Below are 12,525 nucleotides of genomic sequence, written 5' to 3'. Positions count from 1 at the left end.
AAATACAAGTACAAACCTAACTCAACTACAGCTGCCCAGAGGCTGCTACACAACAGGACTGTCTACCTCTCCTTCATGAAAGCATTGTCTCATTTAAATGAATGAAAGTATTTAATGAAATCCCTCATAACGTGGATTACACCTGTTAATTACACTTGTGATTTTAAAGGCATCCTACATATCTTAAAATTTCAAACGAAATCAAAAGAAAATAAGAAAAGCTGCAAATAAAATGAGGCTATTCAGAACTTCTGACTTAGAAAAAGATAGCTCATTGATCCAATGGTCCTATTTGACCTTTTCTTTTAGCCCTCAAAGTGATCTAGTGGCTCTGACAGTTGCTTATCAATTATTATTGATGTCTTGAACATTTCCAGTGATCACCTTTTAAGGTAAGGGATTTTACATAGTCAATTTCCTAACTCAGGATAGGGATCATGAAAGCAAGGAAGAGCTCAGATATAATGATAACCTGAAGAAGCTGGAGTGCTGTGGTCCAGGACTAGATACAGCTGAGATGAGTATCAGTGAAGGAGCAAAATCACAACTTACCGGTCGTGAGCTGCGCCTTGAAATTAGGGTTCTATCCACCCCTTCCAGGAAGAAGTCTGCTGCTGTCACGGGGCAGGCGCTCTTGGGACACACTGGCCAAGATGCTTTTCCCAGGTGGCCTACAGAGACCAATACTGGATCATGGAGCCCAGACCTGCACTCCACCCGTCCTGAAGTTTGATTGGTTTAGATTAAGTTTTGATGGACCGTGAATTTCCTTCCACACTTGGATTTTTTTCCTGCACTGTCTGTAAAGTCTTGAGATGAAGGTGGCTCAAGGGACCACAGATCTCATAAGGAAAAGAAAGGAAAGGTCCACGCTGTGCCTGCACCAGTCAGATGAGTTTTTTTTTAGTCTTTTTGGAGCAAGATGCACAGTTCAAGCACAGTTTTTACTTCCCCTGAGCTTTTTGGCACTGACTGCACTTGCTCCTGCTGAGACTGACTACACAGCAGCAAACTGACTTCCCCCAGACTTCAGCCTGTGATATCCTGGAGTTAACAGAGACCTGGGAAGTTTAGGAAAGCTGGAAGTGATGTGCATTGGCACCTCGTTTATTCTGAGTAGTCTCAAGTGACAGGGCCAGATCAGATTCCAAAGTGCAATGAGTCTCTGTGTACTTTTACAGAAGCCAGGAAGTGTGATCATCAATGCTTACTGTTAAACTCTGCAGGATCCATGCGATTTTCGGGAGATGCCATGTCTCAGAGCTGGAAGGGTGGAGCACAGGAGTACATCAGGGCCTAGAGACCAACATTCTCTGCTTTGCGCCTCACTGCTCTGGAAATGCCACATCCTGTGAATTTTACACATATTGCTCTTGAAAAAAGGGGGGAATAAAACCCCCATCACACTTACTGCATATGGATGTTTCCCTGCCTTATTCAGAAACTTGTTAATGCCTGCATTTCCATTTGGAAAATCCCTGTTTCTTTTCAGGCACATGGCTTTTAGGCCTCCGAGGTACACAGAAGCCTTTTAGGGAGAATTAGGTGAAAGTCTGGGGGGTGAAAAACAGTGGAAGACAACGTTCCAGAGAGTCTTCAGGCACGTTCTTCAGTTACAGGTCAGGCTCAGCGTATCACTGAAGCTAAAAACACTGTTACTTCAGTGCTGCATTACAGAAGCCTCTCCAATGAATTCTGGATGATTCAGTCCAAGGAGAGCTCGGAAGATGTGATAAGGAAAAAAAAAAAAAGACCTTTGGTTTTCTTCTTTGTTTCTGGCAAACTTTTAGCAAGTGGTCTTGGAGAGTAAAGGCCCTTCGGCAAAACCACACACACACACATATATCAACGCAGACACACGCGCACAGCGGTTCAGGGTTGAGCCCCCGCCTGATGCAGCTGCCACGGCTCCAGCCCAAGCACTCCGAGAGCCGGAGAGAGCCAGGGAGATGTGCGGAGGACTCCCTGGGCTCTCTGCCCAGGGGCTGTGTGGAGCGACCCCCAGCCGCCCTCCTCCGTATTGATTTCTCCCGCGGTTGCTGCCTGCTTGTAGAGGCGGGACGCCACTGGGTACGGTAGCCTGCCTCGGCTGCCCACTCCGCCGCTTCCTGGCTGGCCCCGGATCCTCACAGAGACGGGGAGATGGAGAGGGCGCCTGTGGCAACAAACAGCTGTGCGCTGCTCCCGAGTTCATCTGAAGCTCTGAAGCTTGGCTTCGTCCTCCTCCTCCTCACTGCATGCAAACAAGGAGGGGGGAAAAAAAAATCAGAAAAGAAGTTCAGCATAACTTTTGCTGGTTGCTCATCGCAGGCGCTGCCCGAATGTCTAAAGATTCAATGTATAAGAGAAAGGAGAGCATGGTCTAACCTTGAAAATGATGATAGACTCTGTAATGTCTAATAGGGCTTCAGAGTTGTTTTTTTTCCCAGTATCAGCCACTATAAATTTTCAATTAATGCACAAAGCCTCAGACTTTGCCTGCCAAATATGCCGTGTTCTTTTTGCCTGTGGTATGTTTTTACAGAAAAGCCACAGATTTGAAAAGTATAATGAACAATAACAAGTGCGTTAAAAATAAAGCTAAAGGGAAGAACGAAATACAATCTTCAGACTGATGAGCGTTTAGCATTTATTTTTTGCATTTTCCGAACAGTTACAAACTGGAGGTGACCTTTGAAACATCTAACCCCTTCGGGGATCTCACCAAGCCATTTCTCGAACATAGTCAGGGGTATGCAGGTCGACAACATGGCTAGGCATGCTGCCACAACCCCTTGGTCAAAGACGTGCCTCATGTTCCCGGTTTTTAATGCACTTCCACGCAGCTTCTTCATGACACTGTGACATTTTTGCCTTCAGTCTTAAGGCAGAGGCATGGCTTCCTGCAGAAACGATGCGGACTAAGGTACCGCAGGCCTGAATGTCGTGACCACGGCTGTGACAGGGACCCACTTTGCCAGAATGAGCTATGCTGCCCAGTTTGTTTTTGCGTTTACAGCCCTTCTTCAGCAGGCTTTGAGATTTGCTCCAGTTATCCGCATTTAACGGACAATGCAAAGACCTTTGGCGCTGGCCTACAGTAAAAAAAAAAAACTTCAGTTCAAAAAATGATGGGTGCAAAAATTCCACAAGGAAACCTCAAATACCCTTTCTTTTATATTCTTGAATTATCTAAAATTATTCAAACACTTTCAGCACCCTGTTATTATGTTAATGGCCCCGGGGTACATTCCTTTACGCACTCACAAGCTTATTGTGCCTTTGCTCTATGAAAATACAACCCCCCTCCCCCCAATTCACACACATGCACTCATCCCACAACCCCAAATATCCCACCCAACCCTTCCACAAAAAAAAATGAAAAGGAGAACAAATGCGCAGGAGCCCCCCGAGTCAGGGGAAATAAAGAAATAAAGTTTTGAGAAGTGGGAGTCTGTGAAAAGCCACTGTTGATTTGTGTAAAGATAGCAGAGGAAGGGGACTACGCTGGGGCTGAGAGGGACCGTGGGGCCTGAGGGGAGAGGAGGGTGTCTCAGACACAATAATACCATTCACTGGGCCCAGACATGGGTGTTAACCCCCCCAGCACGACACAATGGGACTCCCTGTCATTCAGACAGCCTTGGTGATATTGTTAGCTCAGGGCCGTATTCTCCCCCACCTCGGGAGAAAGGGGCTGCATTGTGTTTGGCTTGGAAGCCTGGGTGAGCAGGGGCTGGGGAGGCGCAGGGCAGAGACGGAGAGAACAGTGTGGCTGTCGATCTGTCAGCTCCTGACGGGAGGGCGGGGGGACAGCCCCATGGCATTGGACTTGTGCGCTCTCGAAAGGAGAAATAGACACGCACACACACAAAAAAAGGGAGAGAGAGAAAGAGAGCGAGAGAAACAGATCGCACTATAAATATTATTGAGGTGGCCATGCATGGAGCGGAGAAGTGGGGAGGAAGGGGGTTTGTTGGGGGTGGGATGCTGGGGGGCTACGGCGTTTTTGTGGGGTGGATGAGGTGGTCCTCAGTTTCGCCCATTTTCGTTTTCCTTCGCAGTGTGCAGGCGCTGGTGTGTACAGCCCCCCGCTCGCTGCCTGCCTGCCTGCCTGCCTGCTGCAGTGGCTGGGTATGAGATCTGGCAGCGCTCACGCTAAACTACCGCGAGACAGATTCCTCTCCTCCTCAAACCCCCCCCACCCCCAACAAGAACATCACACTGAGCACAGCGAAGATGCTGGGACCAAGGGCGAGGAGAGGAGAAGGAGGTGCAGGGGGGGGGGTTGGGGATGTGCCCAGAGGAGAGGAGGAGCAGAACGGGGGGAGATAGATACCATCTCTCCGGGCATCGCATCATGAGGAAGGGCTAAGGATTGGAGTTCCGCTTTCAGGGAAAGGGGGAACAGATATACCATTCAGAGATCTTTACGCACCAGGCTTACACACGAAAATTAATTCGCAGCATTGCAGAGCTCACCACAGGCGCTCGTGTGGTAACAGGCAGGATAGAAAAATAAAACAGGTCAGGAAACATCTGGGGGTGAATGGTCAGTTTAAAAAAAATTTTAATGATCCCACTGATATGTAATAACTGGCAGGTTATAAGGAATTAGTTGCCTACATTTTTGTAAATCCTGTTACCCATATGACTCATAACAGCAACAATGTCACACCTTTCGATACTAAGGACACAGCCATAGTATTTCATTAAGCCTGCTTCCACTCCCCAGTCCAGCTACTGAGCACACTGTAGGCCAGCAGCCTAACCACTGAGCTACTGAAAACTGCAGCCCTGCACTTTAACACTGAGCTACTGATCACACAGCAGCTCTGTTCTCTAACGCTGAGTTACTGAACACACTGCGGCCCAGAGCCCTAAAAACTGAACTACCAAGCACACTGCAACCCCACACTCTATCCACTGAACTACTAAACGCACTGCACGCCACCACTGTAATCCTAAACTACTGAGCACACCTCAGGCCAGCACTGTGACAAGTATAGATATAAAGATCAGAACAAATCTAAGACAAATGAAACACAACAACAGCTGGACAAATGTTAGGCACTATATTGTCTTTCATTAAAACATGGCTAACAAAGGCAGCATGGCCAGAGAAGGCATTTTATATATATATATATGTGATTGCATGATCTGTTCTGTTCCAAGGTGGTTGGAGAATAGCAGGACCTGCCTTTACGCAAGTACAGTACAGCTACTGCAATAAAAGGACAAGATGTGCGCTCATTCATCTCAATTAAAAGAGCTGCTGGCAGCAAAGGAAACTGTCTTTAGTTCTCCCCATCGGAAAGGGCCAACACAAAAATACTCTTCTTCTTGGGGCTCCTCTTAGATATTTGTAAAGGTGGAGCCAAAACAAAAAAGAAGTGCTGGAAATGTGCCATGCCATCAGTGACACAAAACGGAGAAAAAATATTATTTTCTATCTCATCCCAAACGCTCTTTGCCTTGTCTGAAAAAGCACACGCCCAGTCCTCTACGAAAGATCAGCGAAGCTTAAAACAACACACTGCTTCCCTTGATGGTTCTCCAGGACTCCTGCAATCCTTTAGTGGGACGTTTTTATTTGTAAGATCTTGGACTATTCACTTGGGTTTAACATGCTCTTTTCTAGGAGTCTTTTCTCATTTCTCAGCCCTTTTTTTCCTCAATCCCCCCCCCCAGCTCACAGTCAGTACTCCATCGACCCTATTTGCCCTCACTGTACACATCTGCTTTGTTTGACCCATATCACCGTATCACTGGTTAACTCCACAATGTGTTCCTATGTCGACTTTACCCCTCCTACACCACAGCCAGTATCTAAACCAGCTGACCCGGGCCCTTGCCCCAGTTTAGAGGGCGTCTATCCTACCAAACCACCCCTGATGGAGAGATGCTACGCCCTCGTTCTACCTTCTCTCACACAGTCTCCCTCCTCAGAACTTTACCATTTTATTCCACTGCTGCATGTGCTTTCAGCTGAGTTTACTTCTATGTCGGGGGAGGCTAATTAGGACAATTGGTCATCCTTTCACAAATGCTAGCTGGCAAGAACAAACATTTCCTTGCACCGTGAAGAGTGATGCTCTTTATGCTGATAAAGATGCTAGTTTTAGTTACTTTGGGCCAAACAGTTAGTTCGCTTTTTAAATGATTTATTCTTACCCATGTAAATCCGACCCAACCAGATGCTCATCCAAACTGGGATAAAAACAGATCTTATTCAGACTATGGCTGACCCGGCACTGTATTGTGCTTTTATCCTGCATCAGGACACTTGTTCAAACCCAGCCGAGTTTTTTTTTTATTTTCAAGACAGGTCCGGCACTGAAAGGGGGTGGTAAGTCCTGCCCGACTGTATCCCGTAACACCCTTCGAAGTCGCAGCCTTTCATCTCAGCAGGCTCCTTCCTGGGAAAGCATTTTAATAAATAAACAGACTTATAAACAAGCAAATGTGCCCGGGCTTTGATCACGCAAAGTCCACCCCCATACAGAGAAGATGCTGGGGGCGGTGTCGGCAAGGGGGAGAAGCAGAGGGGTTTGGGGGTCTGCTGAAAGCCCATCTCTCGTTGGGGGGCTAATGCCTCTCAGTGGCCAGGGGGCGACTTATTGTTCCAGCCAAGGGGATTACATCAGTGGGACGGGGCAAACAATGTACCCCTCCTGTGAGGGAGGGGCTCAGAGATCCTGGGGAATGAGGAGGGCGGTGAACTGCTCACTGACTCAATTAAACTTGAGAGAGAAAGAGAGAAGGGGGGGGGACAAGGGGGGAAGAGCGAGAAACAAGGAGGTTGGGGATTGTGGGAACGAGGAAGAGGATGAGGAGGCAAATGGTTCGGAAGGAGAGGAAGGACGAGAGCCTTAAGAGGCAGACGGAATAAGAGGGCACATGGAGGCCCCATGGCGAGAGAGGAAGGGGGAAGATTATGTGAGGAAGAAGAGAGGCTGGGACAGAGGTGAGAAGAAATACAAGCCGGGCCTGAAGGCTCAGCGATAAGACGGGATATCTGAGTATGGAAAGAGAGGAAGAGGATGAGAGGTTAGAAGGGTGAAGAAGAGAAAGAACAGCAAGGAGAAAGGCTAAGCACAGGGGATTTTAGGAGCCATGGAGTGTGTGTAAGAGCAAAACACAGAAAAGAGGTGAGGGGAAAACAAGCTTCCTTAACCTTAGTATTCATTTGTATATAGTATAAAGTACAGCATACAAGGACCACATTCGAGCAGGGAGCTGCATCAGCATGTGTAGGCTGCAAGGGAACAGGTCAAGGTTCATTCCATGCTGAAAGGTAAGGATCCTCAACTTTTCCTTACCTTTCAGCATGGAACGAAACTTTACTTGTTCCCATTCAAGGAATATGTTCACTACAGGACTCTGATTTCTGACCAAAGTGCTGCTTTTAATTCAGAGTTTTAGATCTAGTACCTTTACATCAAACTAAATCAACACTGAAACTTCACATAAGATTGATTTTTGGCTGAGCACCATGTTGCAGATGAGATATGGCCGGCCTCTTCAACGAACACACCATATACGATCTGGCAGAGAAGTGTCTCCGTTCAAGCAGTGTGGATTGACATGGTGTAACCTTGCACATGCCTTGAAGAAGCCTTCAGATCTGCACTGCTTAGAGGCACGGAGCTTCTCCCCCTTCACAAGGCTGTTATGAACCGTCTGCGGATCCCAGCTCTGAGCGCAGGTTGGGAGACAAAAGCTGTGAACGACCCGCCAACAATTATCGATCCTGAGAGCAAAACAGAAGAGCTACCTTCTGCCGTGTTGGACCGCGCGCAGAGCATCTTCATTTGTTTGTGTGTGAAATGTATCCAGCTTGAATAAAACTCATTCAAGAAGAAATCTGCACATATGAAAGGGGTTTCCTGTACCTCCCCCCCCACAAGCTGTGGCCCCCACACATACACATTGCTTCTTAATCATGTTCCCATAACAGGAAGCTCTCACACATATTTGAAAGGGTTTCCCCTCGACTCGCATGCGATTGTTCCTTATCATTCAAAACTCCACACCAATGTTACTACACACAGGATGAAAATACAACCCAAAACAAATATAGTTTTGGTACTTTAAAATGTAAAAGAAATTGCCGATTTGTTTAAAATAGACATCATTTACCCTGTGTAAATAAGGTCCCATTATCACAGAGTAAATGACTTTTTATGCTATTTAAATACAGCTAATTAAATTCCTGAAAGGCAGATGCTGTCATGTTTGCTGCAGGCCTAAGTTGGATGTTTTTCTTTAAGAAGAAACATGTCCATGGTATATATAACAGGGCATCTGGCTGGATTACTGCCCTCTGTTTTCGATAACCTCTTAATCACTTTTTGGATTGAAACGTGGAAGACAATGGGCAGAAGGCAAAACGCACACTGTCTAGTCCGTCACAGGGCACACACTTGAACACATGGCGGCAATTTAGAGATGCCAACCCACCTAGCCAGCATGCCTTTGTACTGTGGGAGAAAACTGGAGCACACCGAGAACATATAAACCTGCCAAGAATGGGCCGAAAGATAGACTCTAACCTAGCAACAAAGAGTTATGAGCTAACTGCTGTGTTGCCCCCCCTTCTAAACTATGAAATACCACTTAGCAGTAGAGATGACCACAAAGGTCTGGAATCAGAGACAGGCTGCTGTCAGAGTCTTCCATACTTGCTATTCTGCACGGCAAATCTAAATCTAAATACCTGTGGATACAAGCACAGTTCCAATGGTTTTTATTGACGTTGTGCACAGTGCTGTGAGCTTCAGTGGCCTCCTGCTCTGACATCAATTCGCAGTATTTGCAATGTGCCTCTCTTCAGCTTCACTGTGGGTACTGTAGATAGCCTATATTGCATGACACTACAAGGAGAGACGGATGCAGGCTAGCAGTACCTCCCCAGGAGAGCACGAATACTGCAGGATCATTATGGAAAGTGGGAAAATAACAATAGCTGGAAATCAAAAACAATTGAACTTTAATTTCCTGTTTTTTTCCACATTTACAGTAAACACAAAAAACACAACTGACCTTCCTAATGACTCGATCCCAGCTGATCAAGGCCTTAGTATGTGTCATGCACAACTTAGAAAGTGCTTGCTGGTTGGCAGTGGGGTCCTTACATGGTGCACAAGTTGAGCTCTACAGTCCAGAGCAGTGGTCATCTGCACCTAGATTCTTGCAGTTCGCCCAGAAGAATTGGGATACCCCTAATAGTTGCACAAAAGTGCCCGCGTCCTGGGTCAAGCTGTCAGAAACTGGCAGTAAAATCCCGAGTTTGCAAGGTACTGGTGAGGCTTGCCTATAGGCACAGTGAGAAGCCACACTGCTCGTCCAGAGGACGTTATCTCCGTTGGGAACGCGATGAGCATTGCGACATGGGAAGCAACTGGATGTGCCATGTGCCCTGGTGGTGCACGTTTTTGGGGAAAACACTCACTGCATGCTCGCGTCACAGGTCCTGTTCGACAAGATTTCTTACCAGCTTGCATTCTCGAATCAGTGAACTCTGTCACGTTTTGGCTTATACTTTTATACCTGTGGTGTTAATATCAATCTTGTGCATCAGGTCCTGAGAGATTCAGAAGACCAAGGGGTGAATCCCTTCTAGGTTTCATGTTTGGTGTTTAAACACAGTTCTTGGGGACGACAAGTCTCTGCACAGACCCCAGTTACTGTATAACAAAGGCAACCCTAAAAAACAAAACACTGAACTTTGCTAAGGGCTGAGACCCACAGGACTCATCTGCTTCTCTTGGAGTGACTGTGAGGAGTGGAGAGGACAGGTTGGACTGGGACATGAACCCTTGCTGACCTTCCTCTGACCTCACTCCTTTATCCCTTCCACCACCTCAGTAATTTACTGCTGCTTTTGTCAGTCACTGCTACCAGCCCTGCCAAGAAAAGAACAGGACACAGTCACCTCGTATATAGTATTCTGTCAATTAAACATATCCCCATCTGATTTGTTGGACTGTAATGTTGGCACGCTCACACTACAATTGATAGATTTGTCTGGTTTGTGTGTGTGTACAGGGCACTGGCAGTAAACATTGGCTTTATTCAAAGTGCATTGCCTCTGCAAGCAGGAGAATACCTTCTCGTTTAAAGCAGGGCTGGCATACGGCTGAAATACGACTTTCCTCTTATTATTTTGCCTTCAGTGGAAATAGATTGCGTGTCTTATTGGGAATCCAGCTTTTGAGACATTCCTGGAAAGTTGCTATGCCTTCACAAACAACTCCCCCTCTGTTTAAATAAGCTACAGGCTCCATTTCCATGAAAAGAGGGCTCAATCTTATTACTTGCAGTGCACTGGTGCTGTACCCCAGTGCTCACACTTGTCACAGAGCTTCTTTCAAAGTCTCTAACAAATGCGCGGTGACATCACAGACACAGACGAACACTGCTCCAGGGAGCCTTGCAAGAGACCATTAACTTACAACTAGAAATCAAGGAGACCTGACAGGTTTTGTTTTTGGAGGGGGGGTTGATGTGCATGAAGCAATTTAACTTTGTAACTTGAGCAACTTTGGATGGCAACAATGCAGCATAGTTTCTCAGTAGTGCTAAAAGTAATTGAGGATGGGGCAGAGAAGCAGCTAACTGGAAGGATGGATTAAGAAGAGAAGGTTGTATCCTCTGTCAGTTCTCTGTTGTCTTTCAGTTCTAATCAGACACTGGGAGGCAGAGCAGGACACAGGCTGGTGAGAATATTTCCTTTAAATCTAAGGCCAAAATAATCTACAAACATTACGAAGATGTACCAGCCCTCACTGTTCCTCTCAAACACTTGTACCTTTTTCCAAAAATGTGCCAGATACTCATTAGACAACTGAGTGCAGCAATATACTGGGTGCAGCAAAGCAATGAATGCCACTAGATATATATTGCATTTAACAAAACAGGCTAGGTTGCCCACAGAAGCAAAAACTTTCAGTTGCTTGGAAATGCACATGATAGGAATACATATGTTGCCTTTTTTTCCCGAATTTGCCATTTACAAGAAAAGAAAGAGCCACCTCAGGAGCTCAGGAGTGGCAGGTGTCTCGGTGCTGGAGTGGGGCCCTTGCTTGCTGCTTACAGACAGCGAGTTAATTTGCAGATCCCAAGACCGTTGGCCTAAAATCAGACAAAGGCTCCAGTGTGATACAAATGAGTGTCAGGGTGCTTTCCGTGTGTGTGCGTGCGTGCATTTGTGTGTCTGTCTGTGTGTGCACGCATGAAATAAATGAGCTGTGTGTACGTATTGAATAAGTACACAGGCGCTGTGTATATATTAGCAATGTGACTTGACCCTCGCAGGCTAAACTACTGTTTCGCGTCGCACTGGGCGTGGGAAAAAGAGAAGACCTCTTTTCACAGCTGCTCCGGCCGTTGCATTGAACCAATGGAGGCCTGGACATTTTTTTTCTACTCTGCCTTCACATACACACAGCCACTGCTGCCCAGATGCCCCCCTTCCTCCCTCCGTCTTTCACATTCAGTCAGCAGCCTGCCTTGCCTTTCAGAGCGCCTGCATGACTCCCCCTCCCCTGCTTCCCTCTCTTAATAAATACACCTCATTATTCAAAGCCTGGTTTGCATAGAAATGCCAGAGGCCTGGCCCTGCTGGTAAAGCCTGCCGTTTTCCTGCAAAAGGAATCCCATCAGTCTCAGACTGTCGGCTTGCAGGCACTCTGACACACTTCCCTCTCCCTGCCAGCTAACCTTCGGACTCAGGCTGCTTTCAGCCCAATTTTAGGAAGTCCCTCTTTATTTTTTTCCCCTTCTTGTTGCTCGCCTTCAGCACAAAGAGGCAAAAAAAATCAAAACACAACCCGTTGCAGATGGGCTTTAATTTATGTTAACATACGCTGGCATTCCCTCCTTACCCCTCCCCCCATTCACTGAATTCATTTAAAGAGATTTATTTCCTATCAAGCTGTATAATGCAGAGGGCATAATTTAAAGCAACTTTTAAGAACAGCCGTGCAGAACAGTTTTCGCATTTAAAATCTGCAAAGCTTGGGAAAATCCTAGCAAGTCAAAGGCTTTCTCACAAATTTAAATAGCTATTGAACTCCAATGCAAAGTTTGGCAACCGTGAATATTTGCACATGGCTAGTTCTTAACAGGGGGCAGCACAGTGGCGCAGTGGTGAGCATTGCTGCCTTGTAGCTCTGGGGCCCTGGGTTCAATTCCTGGGGTGCTATTCTGCATGGAGTTTGCATGTTTGTGTGGGTGTTTCTCTGGGTGCTCCTGTTTCCTCCCACAGTCCAAAGATATACCAGTAGGATAATTGGCATTTTGAAGGCAGAGACAATGACAAATGAATCTAGTGATGAATCCGGGACCATCAACTGAAGAATGTATCATAGCAACTGCAAGGGTAGATTTTAACCTTAACAACCAGTGTATGTATCAAGAATAACCTGCTTCAGCAATACACTCTAACAGGTTCGGCCAAGATGATAAAAACTACAAACACTATCCCTTTTACAGTTTCTTTGTATGTTAAAGAAGGATACTTCACACTTAAGGAGAAAAAAA

The 12,525-nt window shown here is 46.4% G+C and overlaps 1 long non-coding RNA gene across 4 annotated transcripts in view; it reads right to left on the bottom strand.

The window, feature by feature from the left end:
* LOC148639201 (uncharacterized) overlaps positions 1 to 12,525 on the bottom strand; it is a 62,651-nt gene that overhangs the window by 15,947 nt on the left and 34,179 nt on the right. For all 4 annotated transcript variants that reach the window (XR_015930770.1, XR_015930767.1, XR_015930766.1 and 1 more), the window contains one exon: positions 553 to 2,233. This is a non-coding gene — a long non-coding RNA (uncharacterized LOC148639201). The remainder of the gene's footprint in view (positions 1 to 552; positions 2,234 to 12,525) is intronic.

Source organism: Lepisosteus platostomus, chromosome 27 (assembly GCF_059453375.1).
Source record: "Lepisosteus platostomus isolate fLepPlt1 chromosome 27, fLepPlt1.hap1, whole genome shotgun sequence".
Taxonomy (NCBI): domain Eukaryota; kingdom Metazoa; phylum Chordata; class Actinopteri; order Semionotiformes; family Lepisosteidae; genus Lepisosteus; species Lepisosteus platostomus.
The sequence above is the reverse complement of the archived record's forward strand: the minus strand, read 5'-3'. Positions and strand labels throughout refer to the sequence as shown.